At 33.3% G+C, this 18,260-nt stretch overlaps 1 protein-coding gene and 1 long non-coding RNA gene across 6 annotated transcripts in view; one reads left to right on the forward strand and one right to left on the reverse strand.

Moving 5' to 3' along the window:
• Positions 1–18,260, forward strand: part of Mtr4 (exosome RNA helicase Mtr4) — a 352,727-nt gene that overhangs the window by 29,393 nt on the left and 305,074 nt on the right. The gene's annotated exons all lie outside the window — the stretch shown is intronic.
• On the reverse strand, positions 11,245–16,831 carry LOC138701448 (uncharacterized). 2 transcript variants are annotated; one of them, XR_011332575.1, is made up of 5 exons: positions 15,295–16,831; positions 14,944–15,194; positions 14,556–14,678; positions 14,132–14,339; positions 11,245–13,852 (listed from the first exon to the last, which is right to left on the reverse strand). It is a non-coding gene; the product is annotated as an uncharacterized lncRNA (long non-coding RNA). The 2 variants fall into 2 exon arrangements; XR_011332574.1 differs by having other exon boundaries at positions 14,556–14,681; positions 15,295–16,829.

Raw genomic sequence — 18,260 nt, forward strand, 5'->3', positions numbered from 1 at the left:
CTTCTAAAAGTGACCTTGTCTGAAGGAGCTCTAATACTTGCACAATGAAATATTGCCATGTTTAACATCATAATATAATTCTGTGGTTCAGTGCAAGAACCTTGTAACTGGCATTTAATAAGAAATGAGAAAAGATGCTTTAAAGTTCTGAATATTTGCTGTGTAGTATTGCAGTAAATGATGTTGTGTATGAAATAACGTTAATAACACTTGAAGTACATAACATTAGCTTTCCATATATACCCAGAATTGTCACTGTCAAATAAATGTACCGTTTTAAATTCTGAAAATTGCAGTTACGTGGTCTTGCATGGTAGGTCAGGATTGTGCAGTAACAAGTATAAGATTGAACAGGTTTCATTTATCAAAAGACGTCAGTTTTTTTTAATGAATTAAAATCATCTGTTTGCATCTTATGAAAGGGAATGAAAGGGACATTATGAGAAATATCTATTCTTGGTGTAAAAAAATTTAAAATAATATGTACAATGAAAGTTTTCCAAGAAGTTTAAAGAAAACACGTGTTAAGTGGATGCTTATAATGTTAGGGTCATACACAACACAAACTTAAACTACATCAGAATCACTGCTGTGCTTGATATCACTCTTTACAATCCTGTTGGGCCTAGCAACTTTTCCACCTCTGAGATTTTTCACTGGTGTAGCAGCATCCTGTAGGTTATTGTAGGTTGCCCAGTAACATACATTTTTATTTCATTTCATTTATTGAATTCCATAGATCTTACATTAGCATGAAACTTTTAAGATGTGGAACAAGTAAAAATTTTACAAGATTAGGCCTACAATTTTTTGGCGAGATGTAGTTAATGTATGAACCTCAACAAAGATCTTAAATCAGCAGGTTTAGCTGATGAAATTCGTCGATCCTTGACAGCAGGGATCAGGTAACCTACACTCACAATCTTACCATTCTTTAGAGGGGATCATGGATACTGACTACAAAATAACTACCAGGAGTGCCTTCATGGATTTTAAATCTTGCAGTCTTTTGGAATTTCACGATTTCCCCTTCAGTGTTTGCATTGTGAAACGTAAGTTTTTGCACTATTTCAGCCACAGAAATAAATCCAGTTTCATTCATACCTAGGCTTACCATTGGACTTCCATGTTTGAAGTTGTGTGCGTGCATGCGCGCGCGCTCTCTCTCTCATCACTGCTTGAGGTAGAAGAAGAATTGTTATTTTCACCAGGTGACCCTAACTCATCACCTTTATCTTCATCTGTAAAGTATAGTACAGAGTGAGTCAGCCAGGGCTAGACTAGCGTCAGCAGAAAAAAGTCGTTTGCATAGTAACTGCTGCGCTATTACAGTGATCAGACCTCTTGCTCGCATATGTTTCGTGTTTAGTTACATAAACACGTTCACACAGTGATGCAGCTGTATACCGTACATTTAGAGTGCAGTAGTATGTTCATTGTGAAATATAGCCTTGAACAACGAGTGTTTATTTATGACAACTTTGTGAAATATGAATCTTGAACAGTTGTAACAAACTTCCGTCAGTCATTCCCTGATTTGCCAGAGCCCCCTAAAACAATGATTTACAAGTTAGTGAATTTCTTACAACTGGATCAGTTTGGATAAGAAACGAACATGTGTGAAGTGTGTTCTCACTGAGGACATGTTAGATGAAATTTGTCACCGACTGGAGAGAAGTTCTACGACATCATCCTACCATGTAGTTCAGCAGGTAGGGGTGTCACAGTCTTCAGTGATAAGAGGTACGAAACAATTAAAAATAAAACCTTACAAAATTCGTGTAGTTATGAGGTTAACGGACCCGGATTATCAGAGCAGACTTAGGTTTTGCATGTAGTTCCAACAGTGAGTGTATGATAAGACTACTTGACCCCATCTTAATTTTTTTGTAGTGACGAACCATGGTTCCACCTCAGTAATTATGTGAACACTCAAAACAATTGTTACTGAGACAGTGAAAATCCACACCACTACATGACATAAAAATAGGGGTATGGTGTGCAATGATCAGACGAAGACTGATTGGCCCCATTTTCTTTGAGGAAACTGTGAACGCACGAAGGTATACACAATTCATACTCCGTCTATTTTTTAATGAGCTGAGTGAGGACGAAAAGTTGTACAGTTTTCATGTAGAACAATGGCACAGCTCACATTGCTCATGTGTCAATGACTGCCATTCAGGAAGTGTTTGATGGCAGGATGGTAAGTCGTGGATTATGGACAGATTTAAATCCCTGCGATTTTTATTTATGGGACACACTGAAAACCCACATTCACTTGAACTCTCAATATCCAGCACGAAATTGGAGCCATTTCGGAGAATAAACTGCAGCGAGTTGTTGGACATGTCTTCAAGAGATGTGCAGCCTGCCAGATATCACAAGGACATCATTTCGAACATGAATTGTGAATTCGTACATCATTATGCAATACTAACTGCAAAAGCATGGAACGAATTCTCCACATATGGTAGTGTCGTTACTATGAATCAGCTGCCATGAGTGCTGTTAGGAGTCTAGCCCTGGCTGGTTCACTCTGTAGAATACTACATACTCTTCAAATAATATAGTATTATTATCGAATTACTGCAATATACGGAATAAAAAAAACCACACATAATTCTATAGTAATTTTATCTGCTACAACCAGCAAGTTTCTTACAACTTGTGCTTTCTTTTGCTATCTTCGCCATGGTGCTACAGTGTGTAATTACGGTGTTCTTGCACAACCTCCTTGATATGGTGCAAGGAATACTTATGTATTCCACCATCTCTTGAGGGAATATGGTACCTCTGCACTCAACATGTATGTTCAGGCTAATAGCCACCTGCTATCATATGAACTTGCTTTCTCAGTTTTATAAATTTTGTTGGTTATGGGATTCTTGCACTGACCCACAGATTTATTACACTTACTACAGTAAAATAGGTACCTCATAACTGGCACCCAATTACCTGGCAATACTGAAACAATGGCACTTTTGGCTGGGCAAAAAAAAAAAAAAGTAGTTTAAATCTACTGTATTGCCATAATCTGGACCGTCAGTTTTGCCACATTAGGAAGTTCGCACGAGCTTTCATTTTCAGTGAATATTCGAACCTAAAATTAGTATATTATTTGTTTTGTGTGCTGTGTGTTTTAATGAAGAAAATCCACACAGTTTTTATGTTTATTTAGTTCTTATCAGGCCATCAGTGTTGCCACGTTAGGAAGTTGGCACAAAGTTTCATCTTCAATGAATATTCAAACCTAAAATTAGTGTATTGTTTGTATTGTGTGATGTGCTTTAATAAGGAAAATCCATGGAGTTTTTATGTTTATTCAGTTATGAGTAAGTGATAGAGAAATAATCTTCACAGTGCTGCAGTTTCGACATTTGGCACCATGAAATACTAACAGTTTTTATTTATTTATTTATTTTATTTATTTATTTATTCATTCATTCATTCAATTATCTGGCAAAATTCCGGAACTAGCCTGGTCCCTTTGGTGCCAGTTAAGAGGGATTCTAATTAGATAGTTGGTATAAAAAGTGCAATACCAACAACTTTTTGAGTCATGTTGATTGTGCTGTTGAGATATTTCTTAGACAACTTGTTGGAAATAACATGAGCAGCCTAGCCTGTTAATGTTACAAGTTTCAAAGCAGATATTTTCCAAAGAACATGTTTAGTAGGCACCCAAACTCTGTCAGCAGTTAATTGTTTGAAGAAGGTTCTTGGACCTGCTGGGTGATAAACATCCATAAACATCATTGTTTTCTGAACTCAATTTCTGCAATCCACCACTGTCCATAATCACATGGCTGTAAACTGAGAGGTACAATTTTTCTGATGGGACGATCTTCAAATTCTTCTGATTTTTATATCAAGTAACATCTGTTTTCAGCAACACTATGAAATTTGTGAAATTTTCGAGTTTCTGGAATTCTCTGGCAGCGATCGAATCTGTCCTTCGGTTTTTCTGTTTGCTGACAAATTTAATTCCTTTTGATAAGAGTGTAATTCCTTCTATTTTCTCATTGCAAAAGAAGTAAAATATTTTCAATTTTGAGGATCTCTTCTGTTATTGTCCATTGCAAACTGGTTTTTATCATCTCTCATTTGGTTGTACCTTCTACTTCGTCGCATGCATTTTTTCCGTGACATAATGCAAAAAAGGGCCATTCAACATCAATTGCAAAGTCACCCTTGTGGTTACAAATGTTAGCAAAGTTTTTCTTGTTTTTGCATTGACCTGCACTTCTGTCTAAGAAATTCAATTTTATCAACTTCGTGGAGAGCTTTTTTATGTGACTGATTACATGCATTTGAAAGGCATGCTATGTTCCAAGTAATCACTCAGTACATAAACATTGTGACTTTTGATATTATCTCCTTCTTTGTAATAGTAAACAAACAGATGTACTGTATTATGGTCGTCTACCTGATGATACCCCTTGATTTCGTCCTGAACAATGTAAATAAAGTTTTCAGCAAAGTCAGCCAGGACTATGTATGCTGAATGTGTAAGGTTTGCCTTCTTTTCTTTCCAAACTTGTTTCTGAATGTTAGAGGCATAGTGATGCACTTTTAAAGACTCTAATTTTTCAGTAATTGATTCACAAAATTCATCAAAAGATGTAATAATTGTGACCATTTCTGATCTATCACCTGTGAGCCACTAGTTCTCAGTGTGGTCTGGCATCAAATCTTCTTTCTCAGATTACTTCAACAAATCAAACCGTTCCTCTTTTTATGGGCATTTATCACACAAATTCATCATACCAGTTGTAGTTACTGATATCACAAACAACAAGTTCCAGGAGGTCTTTGTAATCAACTTTAATTCCTTCGCCATGAATCTTCAGCTTCCCATTTTGATAGTAACTTACAGACAAACTTGCACTGAATGATGCTCCAGCCACAACACATTATTTTGGTTGCAGTTCACAAACTTGGACCTGACTATTTTCCACTCTGGATGAGCCTGTTTGAAAGCAAAAAACAGTTCATTTAATTCTGTTAATATCAGGTGCTGTTGTTTCGTGTCTTCGGTGCAGTCTATTACAACTTTGTATCAATTTTTAAACTCAGGACACAATCTAGTGTAGTCATCATCTTCATCAAATTAATCACTTTCTCTGTAGTACCGTCAGTGATTTCTATTGGACTTTTTACACACTTATGTAATTAGTACGCATAATAATTCTGTTTATGTGATAGTTTGTTAAATATGGCAATGTTTATGTGATAGTTTGTTAAATATGGCAATATTTAATTGTGCAAGTATTATTACAGTATAAACATATTTTTCCACTAATTCCCTCTGTTGTAACTTTGTTCCCCATGGAATCAAACTCCAATTTTTTTTACGGGTATTTCTTATAGAGCAGTGTTCCGCAACCTTTTTCTACTCACGGCACACCCTAGATGGGCCTAGAATCAACATGGCACACCAAAATGTTAATCCCCTCAAAAACATATGATGTGACTTTTTTTAATATAATTACATAATCAAATTTATTATTATTATTATTATTATTATTTTATTATTATTATTATTATTATTATTATTATTATTATTATTATTATTATTATTATTATTATTATTATTATTATGAAACAGAAATCGACTCTTGCGTTTATTAACAATTTATGAACTTTAATTCACTGTACAAAATACACAATTATATTACTAATATTTCTATATTACATTTCTATTAGTAATATTAAAATAAATAACTGTATTCTTACCTTCAATGTGATACTTGGGCCTGCTTAGCTGCACATGGATGCCTGATCTGCAGCGGAATCTTTAACAGTGCAAGCCTCATTTCATCGAGATTTGAGTCTCTCCCTCTTTGATGTTTTAATTTCAGTTAACGTCTAGAAGCCCAGTTTACACATATGTATTGAAAATGGCAATAACATATTACCTGCCATTTCGGAGATAGCTTGGTATTCACTCCTTATTGACAACCAAAATGTTTCCAAAGGCACTTCGAGAAGTTTTAATTTCAATGTTTTATCTGCTTTTAAAGCTGCTAGTTCCTCTTGTACGAGTATATTATATGGAAGATGTTTTGAAACCACAATGAATAGATCACGAACCCAGTCTAAATCTGGTACACTATCTCCAAAATAATCCTTGAACTTCTGGTGCAAGATTACTAAATGTTCTTTAATTAAGTCCATCAACACTTTATTACCGTCAGCAAGGGGCCATGCAGTTGGAAACATCTCAAACGACCCATTTTCAATAATCTGTATCCACAAATTCAATTTATTCACAAATCCTTGAATCTTATTCATACTAGTCAGAATATTTTCGTTCCTACCTTGCATTTTTCTGTTAAGCTCATTCAAATGTACGAAAATATCGGAAAGATATGCCAACTTAGATACCCATTTATCATCTGCAAATAAATCCGTGTACTCATGCCCCTCAATAGTAAAAAATGTAAGTATCTCCTCTAATTTCAAACATTCGCGTTAACACTTTACCTTGTCATAATCATTGCACTTCTGTATGTAGCAGGGGTGTATGTGCTCTAATCCCTTTCCTGACACAAAACGGAAAAAGCCGTGTATTTAGGGGCCACAATTTGATGAAGTTACCGACTTTTACTACTTCGTCCATCACAGTTTTCAGAGAAAATGGCAAAGACTTAGCAACAATGGCTTCGCAGTGAATGAGACAGTGGTCACTCCGTATGTTAGGATTTACTTCATGTACTTTAGCCACGAATCCTTTAACTCGGCCTGTCATAGAAACGACTCCATCTGTACAAACACTAACGCAATCCTCCGGACCACATATTCATTAGTTATACGAAATATTTCTTCACCAGTTGCTTGATAGAGCAGTTCATTGTAAAGAAAAAAAGAAATTACTTGCAGTTACATTGCCATCGATGTACTGGATGTAGGAAAGAAGTTGTGCGTGACTGCTAATATCGGTGGCCTTGTCGATCTGAAGTGAGAACTTCTGAGTGCTCATCATTTTCTCCGTCATAATGTCTTTGGTATCATTAGACATGTCACTAACTCAATGGCTAATTGTGTCAACAGAGAGGAATTTTTTTAAATTTCAGTAGCAGCTTCTGAACAGGATTATTTTCACCATACCTTTACAGGCAGGCATTAACAACGTTTCAGCTATTGTGTCTTTTTTTTTTTTTTTTGGCCTTTATGAGAAGTTCGCCTACTTTATAGCTAGCTTCATATATTTCTTTTGCAAAACACGTACCAATGTCATCATGAACTTCACTTGTTTTTGTTTTTTTTTTCTTTTGTTACAACCAACGAAAATAATTCACATCTTTGCTTGACAGAAAGGAATGTTTTGTTAACAAATGTTTGAATGTATTGGGAATCAAAGCAGCACCACTGAGTTTTTCACCATACACAACACACTCGGGGATTGGGTATGTTTTGTCACCACAGCATTTTAATTTTAATTTAATTTTAATTAATTTTCGCGTCACACCTTTCACCTTGCGAAGGCACACCAGTATGCCGTGGCACACTGGTTGCAGATCACTTGTTATAAAGTGCAGTCATTTGGAGTAACTTTGTATTGGTCAGTGTAACTTTGTACCAGTTCTCAATTTTACTGGGAGATTTAATTTCACACTTCCTAAGTGTGATATCTTTGGACTGAGGCCATCTTCATAACCTAGATCTCTATGCCTTGCTTTCTATCTATCAAGTCTGGTTCTTGAATATTTAAGGCTGCACATGGTTAAATATTATATTCTGTTTATAGTAGCTGGTTTATGAACGATTTTCAGCTTTATATTGTAAGTATATAATTTTGTCTTATCATTACAATTTTTGTAAATGTAATACGTCTTATCCTCTATTATTTAAAATACAATACATAATCCTATATCTTGTAAATTATACAATTAATCCGACATTAATTGTTTTGGGTCGATTTCAGAGTTATTTTGTACTGCTACAAAGTTTGCACGATAACAGTGATTCTATTGTAACTTTATAAGCATTTAAATTTGATTATAAGTAAACATAATTCATTTACTAAATAACATGAGACAATTATTACTTACTTACAAATAGCTTTTAAGGAACCCCCAGGTTCATTGTCGTCCTCACATAAGCCCGCCATCGGTCCCTTCCTGTGCAAGATTAACCCAGTCTCTATTATCATATCCTACTTCCAAAAAATTCATTTTAATATTATCCTCCCATGTACGTCTCGGCCCCTCTAAGGGTCTTATTCCCTCCGGTCTCCCAACTAACACTCTGTATGCATTTCTGGATTCTTCCATACGTGCTACATGCCCTGCCCATCTCAAACGTCCGGATTTAATGTTCCCAATTATGTCAGGTAAAGAATATAGTGCGTTCAGTTCTGCGTTGTGTAACTTTTTCCATTTTCCTGTAACTTCATCCTTCTTAGCCCCAAATATTTTCGTAAGATTCTTATTCTCAAACACCCTTAATCTCTGTTCCTTTCTCAAAGTGAGAGTTCAAGTTTCACAACCATACAGAACAACCAGTAATATAACTGTTTTATAAATTCTAACTTTCAGATTTTTTGACAAAAGTTTCTCAACCGAATAATAACAGGCATTTCCCATATTTATTCTGTGTTTAATTTCCTCCTGAGTGTCATTTATATATGTTACTGTTGCTCCAAGATATTTGAATTTTTCCACCTCTTCGAAGGATAAATCTCCAATTTTTATATTTCAATTTCGTACAATATTCTGGTCATGAGACATAATCATTCCTACTTGTTTTCGGGATTTACTTCCAAACCCATCACTTTACTTGCTTCAAGAGCAAGTAAAGTCTCCATGGATTTGTGGATTTTCTCTTAACATATTCACGTCATCCCCATAGACAAGAAGCTGATTTAATCCGTTCAATTCCAAAGCCTGTCTGTTATCCTGAACTTTCTTAATGGCATCTTCTAGAGTGAAGTTAAAAAGTGATAGTGCATCTCCCTGCTTTAGCCCACAGTGAATTGGAAAAACATCAGACAGAAGCTGGGCTATACAGACTCTGCTGTAAGTTTCACTGAGACAGATTTTAATTAATCGAACTAGTTTCTTGGGAATACCAAATTTAATAAGAATGTTAAATAAAACTTCTCTCTTAACCGAGTCATATGCCTTTTTAAAATCTACGAATAACTGATGTACTCTACCCTTACACTCCCATTTGTCTCCAATATTTGTCGAATACAAAAAAATCTGATCAATAGTCGATCTATTATGCCTAAAACCGCACTGATGATACCCAATAATTTCATCTACATATCGAGTTAATCTTCTCAAAGGAATATTGGACAAAATTTTGTACGACATCAACAAAAGTGATATTCCTCGAAAGTTACTACAGTTAGTCTTTTCTCCTTTCTTAAAAATAGGTACAATTATGGACTCCTTCAATTGTTCTGGTACTATTTCCTTTTCCCAGATAGCAAGTACAAGCTTATAAATTTTGCTAGATAATGCGCTTCCACCCTCTTGTATTAATTCTGCTAGAATTTGAACGATACCTGGAAACGTGTACTTTTTTTTTTTTTTTTCTTCAAATTTTCTACCACAATTTCAACTTCAGAAAGTGTGGGTTTGGGTATATGTGGCTCAGTAGTTTGTTTTTGAATTTCGTCCTTATGTACATTTAGTAGTTGCCCAAAATAGTTTTTCCATCTATTCAGGATTGAATGAGAGTCTGTAAGCAAGTCACCGTTCTCATGCTTGATCATGTTTACCGTTGCCTGATATCCATTTTTAAATTCCTTTATGCGCTTATATGTCTCTTTTTTTTTTATTCTTACTATTTGTTTCTACCTCATTCAGTTTTTCCTTCAAGTAATATCTCTTTTTCTTCCTAAATGTACGACTTGCTTCCCATCTTTCATTGAATAATTATCTCTATTCACCTCAACTGGATCCTGTAAGAATTTCAATTTTGCCTCTCTTTCTTTCTTTCTTTCTTTCTTTCTTTCTTTCTTTCTTTCTTTCTTTCTTTCTTTCTTTCTTTCTTTCTTTCTTTCACCATGGAACAATCTTCATCAAACCATGGTTTCTTTTTCTTAGATTCATAATAACCTATGCTCTGCTCAGCTGAAATTTTGATACTATCTATGATATTTTCCCAGATGGTATAGTGAGGATCACGTAAGTTCAGTTCCCAAACAGCAAATATTTCCGCCTTGTCAGTGTTGCCAACTGTTACCAGATATCACCACATGTAGTAAAATCACGATCCTATGTACTGAATGACTTCTTTACTCACCGTACTTTACCTTAATGTTGGAAGGTTATTCTAAATAGTTCCAATAATAATGAGAAATGTATTGCTATGTTCTATTCTTTTATTCCTTTACATTATTATTAGTATTAGCATTAATAGGTTACTAGACGTAAATATACAACAAAGTATAGTATATAATATTCAAGAATCAAATCTGTTCCAAGACCAATTAAATTATTGTCACTTCACTTCAAAGATTCCAGCGTACATATACTGTACTTCCTAAAGGTAGATAAATTAATAACCAATTGACTTTTGGTTGGAATTCGAATGAACTTCTGATTATCTTTTGAAATTAGTAAGGAAATGGATAATACAACTAGGCTAAAACTGAAATAATAATAAATCAACTTACAAAAATAATTTTGGTCCTTAAAAGCCATAAGTAATTTCACTTCTAGATACCTTTTTAAAGATTTCATTTGTTTGTAAATTGCTTAATAATGTTACACTTACACTTATTATTTCTGGAACTCCACGTCTGTCATTGAAAAAATGTATGATACATAACTGTGAAGTCTCTTTTTGGCTCTTGTGTCCTAAATTTAAATAAGAAAAAACAAATGATTCAAGAAATGTGAGCTGGTGAAAATTAAATACTCAATTAATAAAATAATTACTACCAAAAGAGTATTTTATTAATTCTATACAAAAGATGGATTACACAGAACAGATGGCCAGAAATCATAGATTTATACACAACATACAGCATGAAACGATCATCAAAAAATGCTTTTTGAACACAATAACATCTTTCAAACGAAGTGAAATAGCCAATAAGTTCAATAAATATTATGCTAATAAGTAATAACTATAATTAATAATTATCTACAAGCTGTAAAAGGGAATAAAATAGTATATTGTTGAAATTAGGGGGTATGGTTTATTACGTGTATTTATAATTTTAATTACTTTTTCTACATTTAATTATATTTTAATTTCTATTAGATTAGTTGGTGGTGTGGGTGTTAGTTTTATCTGTGTACGTCAGACTATTAAGGAAAAACTGAAAGAAATATTAAATCTACAATCTACTTTATATAACAATATTTAATCAAGAACTGAATATTACTATTAATTTAATAACATAAGACCCAAAACATCTCCAAGTCCAGACAATACACATGCTGATTTTCTTAAATATGTTGGCAAACAAGCAAACTCACTACTTTTATCTTGTAATCTCAACTAAAATACAATATCTGTCTGGAGAAAATCTATCATAACATCAATTTTGAAAAGCAATTATTCATCTAATATCTTTTCGAGTTATCGACAGATACCACTTACCAGTATGATAGCCAAAATTATGGAAGAGATGATTTCATAGATTGAATTGGTTCCTGGAATCTAGTAACTAACTTTCATCTTATTGAGTTGACTTTAGAAAATTACATTCAACAAATGGACAGATTTTAAATTTTAGTCAAGATATTAAAGATATTTTAAACAGAAAACAAAACACCTTAGCAATTTTAATTTATTTTCAAGGATCATATGGCTCTGTAAATATAAATCACTTAAGAAATTGCAAACTTAGGGTGTCCATGATAAAGTGTTACATTGGGTCAGTGACTTGATTATTTGATTCATTGTCACAAATATGTAAATAGAGACAGATTCATCTGGGCTTCCCACATTGTTGTTTTCAGGAATACATTTTCCAATATTAATGTAGATGGTCTAACTAAAGAAATAGGTCTTATGATAATCTCATCATTTGCAGATAATATGGTTGTCTAGAACAAAAAATCACAGTCCACAAATATTAATAAACTGAGCCAAAATCCCAACAGACTTTTTGACTCTACTTGGAGAACTCAAACTTGCTCAATCAAGGGAAACTTTACTAATAAAACACAATCCCAAGTTATTTCAAAATGAATAGTATATAAGTTAACTTTAACAGATGATGTTAAGAAATGTGATACTTCTCCAGACATTTTAAAAATCATTAGAAACGATAAATGATCTGGTCAGTGAGTGACTACATACAGTATTTTTTATAGATGGATCCTGTTTACCAAGCCATAGATGTAGTGGTGTTGTAGTACAATACCAGTATATTCCCTTTTACAGGGAATTATATTCAAACACTTGTTTGCCCCATTTTAACCGTGACAATGCTTTTTAGTTTTTTAAACTTTCTGGTTATTGTATTGTGTTTGTGTTTAGTGAAAGATTTTAGATAAGGGTGCAAATAGCCATAGTAGCTGACGCGCCCTTTTTAAACGCCACTAACTAACTAACTAACTAACTAACTAACTAATTAACTAACTACAAACACTGACTAATTTTGATAGTGAAATTTTAGATACACTTTTAAGCTTACAAAATCTCCAGTATCAACTTCATAAATCTGAGAAGGCTGTCATACTATCAGACTCAAAATGAGATATTCTTGCTGCAGTATTGGACGTAACAGCATGAAATCTCAATATTTTACAGTGTTTTAATATTTTAAGCAAAATGGTCGAATTACATCGACGACTGGTACTTCTGTGGATCCATGAACTTTATGGAGTGGGAGGTAATGAGGTAGTTGAAAGGTAGCAAAATTACTGTAAGGTTATCTGTACCTGCATCTTACCACACTGTTAAAAGAATAACAAGATCAGAACATGACAATGTGGTAACAAAAATCGGAATGATTCTAAAGCAAATGAAAAAATTGCAATAGGCCATCTGGCATCCGCTCCACGATGGAGGAAAATCCTCAGAAGAAACCAACTAATCAGACCAAATGGGGGATCCAAACTACCCTCGAGTGCAGCTCTGAATTTGCAGGCCAACGAGTCTACCGACTAAGCTACATTGGTGGCTCCACTAAAAATATGAAGTACATGGCACTCAGATTATTAAATTGACAAACCTAAACAATTATTCATCAGTTAAGCTATAAAATATAATACATAGCAAGCAAGTTAATTCAATTTAAAAGTATAAACAATTCAATCAGTTGAAATATACAGAAATTGATAATAAATATCATGCAAATTACTTCACATTACAAGCATAAACAATTCATCACTTGTGGTATACAGCCTACTATTTAATTTATAGCATATACAATTCATCAGTTAAGCTATAGGCCTACAGTCTACGATTGAATTTACAGCATATATAATTCATCAATTAAGCGAAACAAAAATATAGTACAATACATAGTAAAAATAATACACCTAATTTAATGACTGAGCTTCTATGAAAATCTACAGTGGCAGTACTCATATTATCACAGGCCATGATTGTCTCAAATATTTACAAAGAACTGATATTTCAGAATCTCCCCATGCCATTTCTGAAATCTCAATGAAGATATGGATCATTGTCTTGACTGTTTAACTTTACACAGCTTTCAATCATCTGGTTAAATATTGGAGTGCAAGATAACAAATGACATCAACTGCTGAACACTTGGTATCAATCAACCAACAACTTCATTAGATTAAAGGGGGAAAAAAAACTGAAAGAATTAATTGTATATAGACACAACACATAAGACAAGGCCGCTTCAGAACAGTAATTGGCAAGGCTCTGTTGTTTTAGGATTCTTATGTAGATTCAATTTCACCTGAAAGAAAAAAGTAGCATCTATAAGTATGCCTAATTATGAGAAATAAGAGAAACGGTTGCAGTAGTAGTAGTAGTAGTAGTAGTAGTAGTAGTAGTAGTAGTAGTAGTAGTAGTAGTAGTAATGATAATAATAATAATAATAATAATAATAATAATAATAATAATAATAACTGCAAAGTATGGAAATTAATATTGAAATATAATATCAAAAGGTGATTTCACACCATCAACTCTTATCATTTAGTACAACAAATCTATTATATTCAGTTGCAATCACCAGTAGCTGTTCTTTCCTCCATTTTGTTGTTGGCTGATTTTTCACAAGTCTGCTATGATATGCAGCACTATCCATGACAATAACGCATTGCCCTAATGTTCTCAGGTCAACAACTGTGTTTGCACCCACTTCTCAACTACAGGGCTATTCATAGCACTATGGTAGTCCTGACTTTTCTTTCAATTGCATGAAAAAATTAAATCAGCACCTGCAATAAAAATTATACCTGGGCATATAATTACGTCACATGAATTCACAGCATTTAAATAAAGAAAATAAAACATAACATAACATGACATGAGATCCTCTTCGGTGAAAGGCTTTCCCACGTTTTTATTTAGTCACCAATTTTTATATTTTTGTACCCTGATTTAAAAAATTACTCTTGCCAAATTTATGTAAAATATAAATCAATATAACTTACCGAGTATAAATCCACCTTTCATTCCGGCATCTAATCTTCCACCCTCATTTGTTGGTCTATGAATAACACCATTCATGTCACTGGAAACTTCACGTGGTTTATTTCATGAATAAGTGGGTGATCCTACTTAAAAAAACAGAGAGAGACAAGCAATTCACATTGACACTCTAAGAGACACAAAAATTTTAAAGACAGGAAAACCGTTCAAGAATTTTATAACTAACCTCTAGTTATAATATGAAACTATTAATTGCAAAACATGTTGTTCCCACTTGAATTCATTACTAGTAGCCTATATTAATTGCAATTTCATATTCCACATAAGTGTTAACCTATTTGTTAGTAAAAAATTCAATCACTCAATGTCTCACAATACATTGAAATTTACCATTCATAAAAATCCAAGTCTCATCCAAGAATACTACGGGTTTAGGGTTCTCACGCTCCACATTTCTTATATATTCTCTTAAAAACGAATAACATCACTTTCTCGTACATGTGTATAAGGATCCCCTTTGCTCCATAGAAATTTCATCTCTTTCAAAATTTTTTTCACCGATGATAAGGATACTCTAAATAAATATGTTTCATAATCATCATTCATATGTTCCAGAACTTTTGCTGCTGTTAGTACTTCCCCTGTAACAGTAAATGAAAATTATGCCATATTTTTATACATATGACTAATATCAGAATTACATTGCATAAATCAACACAATAATTCCTGTAACTTCCCTACCTTTATGTAACTTGTCATAAATAAATCTCGCAATTGCATCTTTCGTAAAATCATCAGCATCAGTCACTGGATGTTTACGTAGTCTATGTTTTCCTGGTGTCACAAGTGGGGTCCCCTTCTGTGAATTTCTCACATTCATGGCTGTAGTAAAGCCAAGCTGTAATAACAAACAATAACATAACACTTCTAAAAATTGTTATATCATAAAATTCATGCATGATACCAACATTTGCAGCTATATGAATAGAAAATGATCAATATGTTAGGTTGGGTCTACGATAGGTTTAAGTAGGCTAATATTTAGGTAATTCTCCAGAAAAGCTACATCAAAGAAGGCATAATTTTATTTTGTTTAATTGATTTCTGTGATATTTACATAGTGATGAACACGTGGTTTTAGTGCACAGCCACAAATACTTTCAGCACAAAAATCCTTTGACACTTACCTGTATATTCTAATGCATTGTTGTAGTCCCTCCCTCAAACTTGTTACTAATTACCAATATAACATGCGAGAGGTCCATGACGAAGAGAAATGGTTAGTTTCCCAGTAGTGCGTCCTCGTCCTCTCGAGTGTTATATCTTAACAAGTACTTTGGGTGGGGTAGCTTTTCTGAAGAAACACCATATTTAATATTACTTAGACCAGTCATGAATAAATTATTCAGCCAGAGTCAAAGTTCCTATGCTTTATAGAGTATGTTATATAGTTATTATATAAAACTGAATTATTTTTAAGCACCATAACAGGCCAACATTCATGTAATATTTGCTGCAATATCAAGTTAATAATTACAATATGACTTGTATTTTCTTCGGCCGATGTGGCATGTAAATTGTGATCTGAACGGTTAATTTAATACTAAAAGAGAAAACTGGAAATTTACTTTCGTGCTGTTTGATTATTTGTTCGTCTAATTTGTAAATGTATTTAAGCTATCACCTACTGCAGTATTACAGTATCTTAAATGTATTTAGTTTGGCAATATGAAAATCACTGACTTGATTAAACATCTAGGCCTAACTTAAAAATTTGTTTTGTTTGACCACAATCATGAAATTATTAGTGCAAACTCCTAAAACTGAATACCACTTTGAAATGTATGCTTAAGAATACTTACTCCTAATAATTTTGCTATTCTGGTTGTAATTGCTGTGTCCGTTAGCATAATTCCTTCTTCATTATCTTCTTTCTTCAACTCATTATACACGTGAACTACAGATTTCTGAAGCGTACTCTGAATGCCACACATTTTCTTCCTTGGCGGAGTCACTGCAACACTATTTCATTTTTTGACATAGTAATAAAAATCTAAACACGAAAGAAATTAATTAAAATGTGAAATAATATTTCTATTGATTACCCACGTGCATTATCACGCCCAAGTATATTATATTGATTCGTACTTATCTGACTATTCTTGAATTATAACCACAACACAACACATAAAATAACTATTATGTATTAATATTAATACTAATATTAATTAATTATTAATAAGTTCGAATTTCACTATCTTCCAGTAACCGGCTGAGAAATCTAGTACAATTTTAATATCATGGAACTCCAGTACCGGCAAATATTGTCGATATTTGCCTCAGCTGCCAACATACCAGTTACAAAATCACTGCCATTTATAGTATTTGTCAGTATCGAAATTCGAAACGAAGTTGGCAAAAGAAAATTCAACCTTCAAACTAGAAAATCACCATAATCCACTAGCATTTGTAGTAATGGGGGAAAAATGGTTAGGTTTCACCCTTAGGGTATCAAGTTACCTGGTCTTCCCTATATTAACATCTATATCTTTTTCAATTTCGTCTGAGCTGCCTAAAGTGGCAAACTTATTTGAAATTTCGACCTGATAATGTTGCTTAGTTTCCTCGTCCTTTAATTTCAGGATATTGAATCTACTAGTATTAACTTGTTGTTCTACTCGCTTGGAGACAATTATTACATAAAAATTAATATAAAATGTGACTACTAGATCTACTACAGACACACTTTAAGTTTATACTGAAGAATTAATTTTTTTATCAAGTCCCGCATAGGCTAGTTGGCTTATTAATGACATTTCTTTGACCTGGTCAATCAACTACTATTCAACTTCTTACACCCGCCTTAGATTTTCATAATGCATTGAAATTTTTAGATGACAAAAGGTCAAAAGGATTCACCAGAGACAAGACAGTACCGGTATGCAATAAAGGCAAGATATTCCAGTGAAACACTACAGCAGGCACTAGATGATATAAACATAGGAAAACTTGGTCAACTAGAAGCAGCACATTTGTATTCCATCCCAAAACAAACACTAGTGGATAAATTAAAAAATAAACAGAAATAATTTTGGGAGGCCAGATGTGTTTTCACCGAGAATGTTGGTGCTACATGCTACGATGACTTTGTAATACTCATAGTCTCATGTAAAAGATCACTGTTCCCTGGTAGACCTGATATTGAACTGCATAGTCCCATCTCTAGATACAAAGTCATTGTAAGGCCAAGAAGGAAATAAATATATTGGATGTGGCCTGATAGTTTGAAGTAATAAAGAAAATTAATAAGTTGGTCAATAAAAGGGGCACATGTGAACTCATTATGTTAATACTGTGAAGAATTTGATTAGTGAATTAAAAATAACTTATATCAAACATATATGTAGGCAATAAACATATAAAAATTGTGTTTATGTTTTCTTTTGTAATGCTAGTATATTTTATTGTTATAAATGTTCTACGTTTTCAATAAACTTTTTTTGTGACTTCATATGAAATAAAATGTCATGTATTTTCTTATTACATGGTCAAAAGTTACCTTGAATTTGGGGAGGAATATAGAGAATTGAACTTAATAGGAAAACACATATATGGTACAAAGTTTCCCCAAATAGCCGTGTAACTTTGTATCATCATTAAATGTTAAATTTTATCTACTTAAAATATGATTTTTGAATTTTATTATG

Source organism: Periplaneta americana, chromosome 6, assembly GCF_040183065.1.
Source record: "Periplaneta americana isolate PAMFEO1 chromosome 6, P.americana_PAMFEO1_priV1, whole genome shotgun sequence".
NCBI classification, from domain to species: Eukaryota; Metazoa; Arthropoda; class Insecta; order Blattodea; family Blattidae; genus Periplaneta; species Periplaneta americana.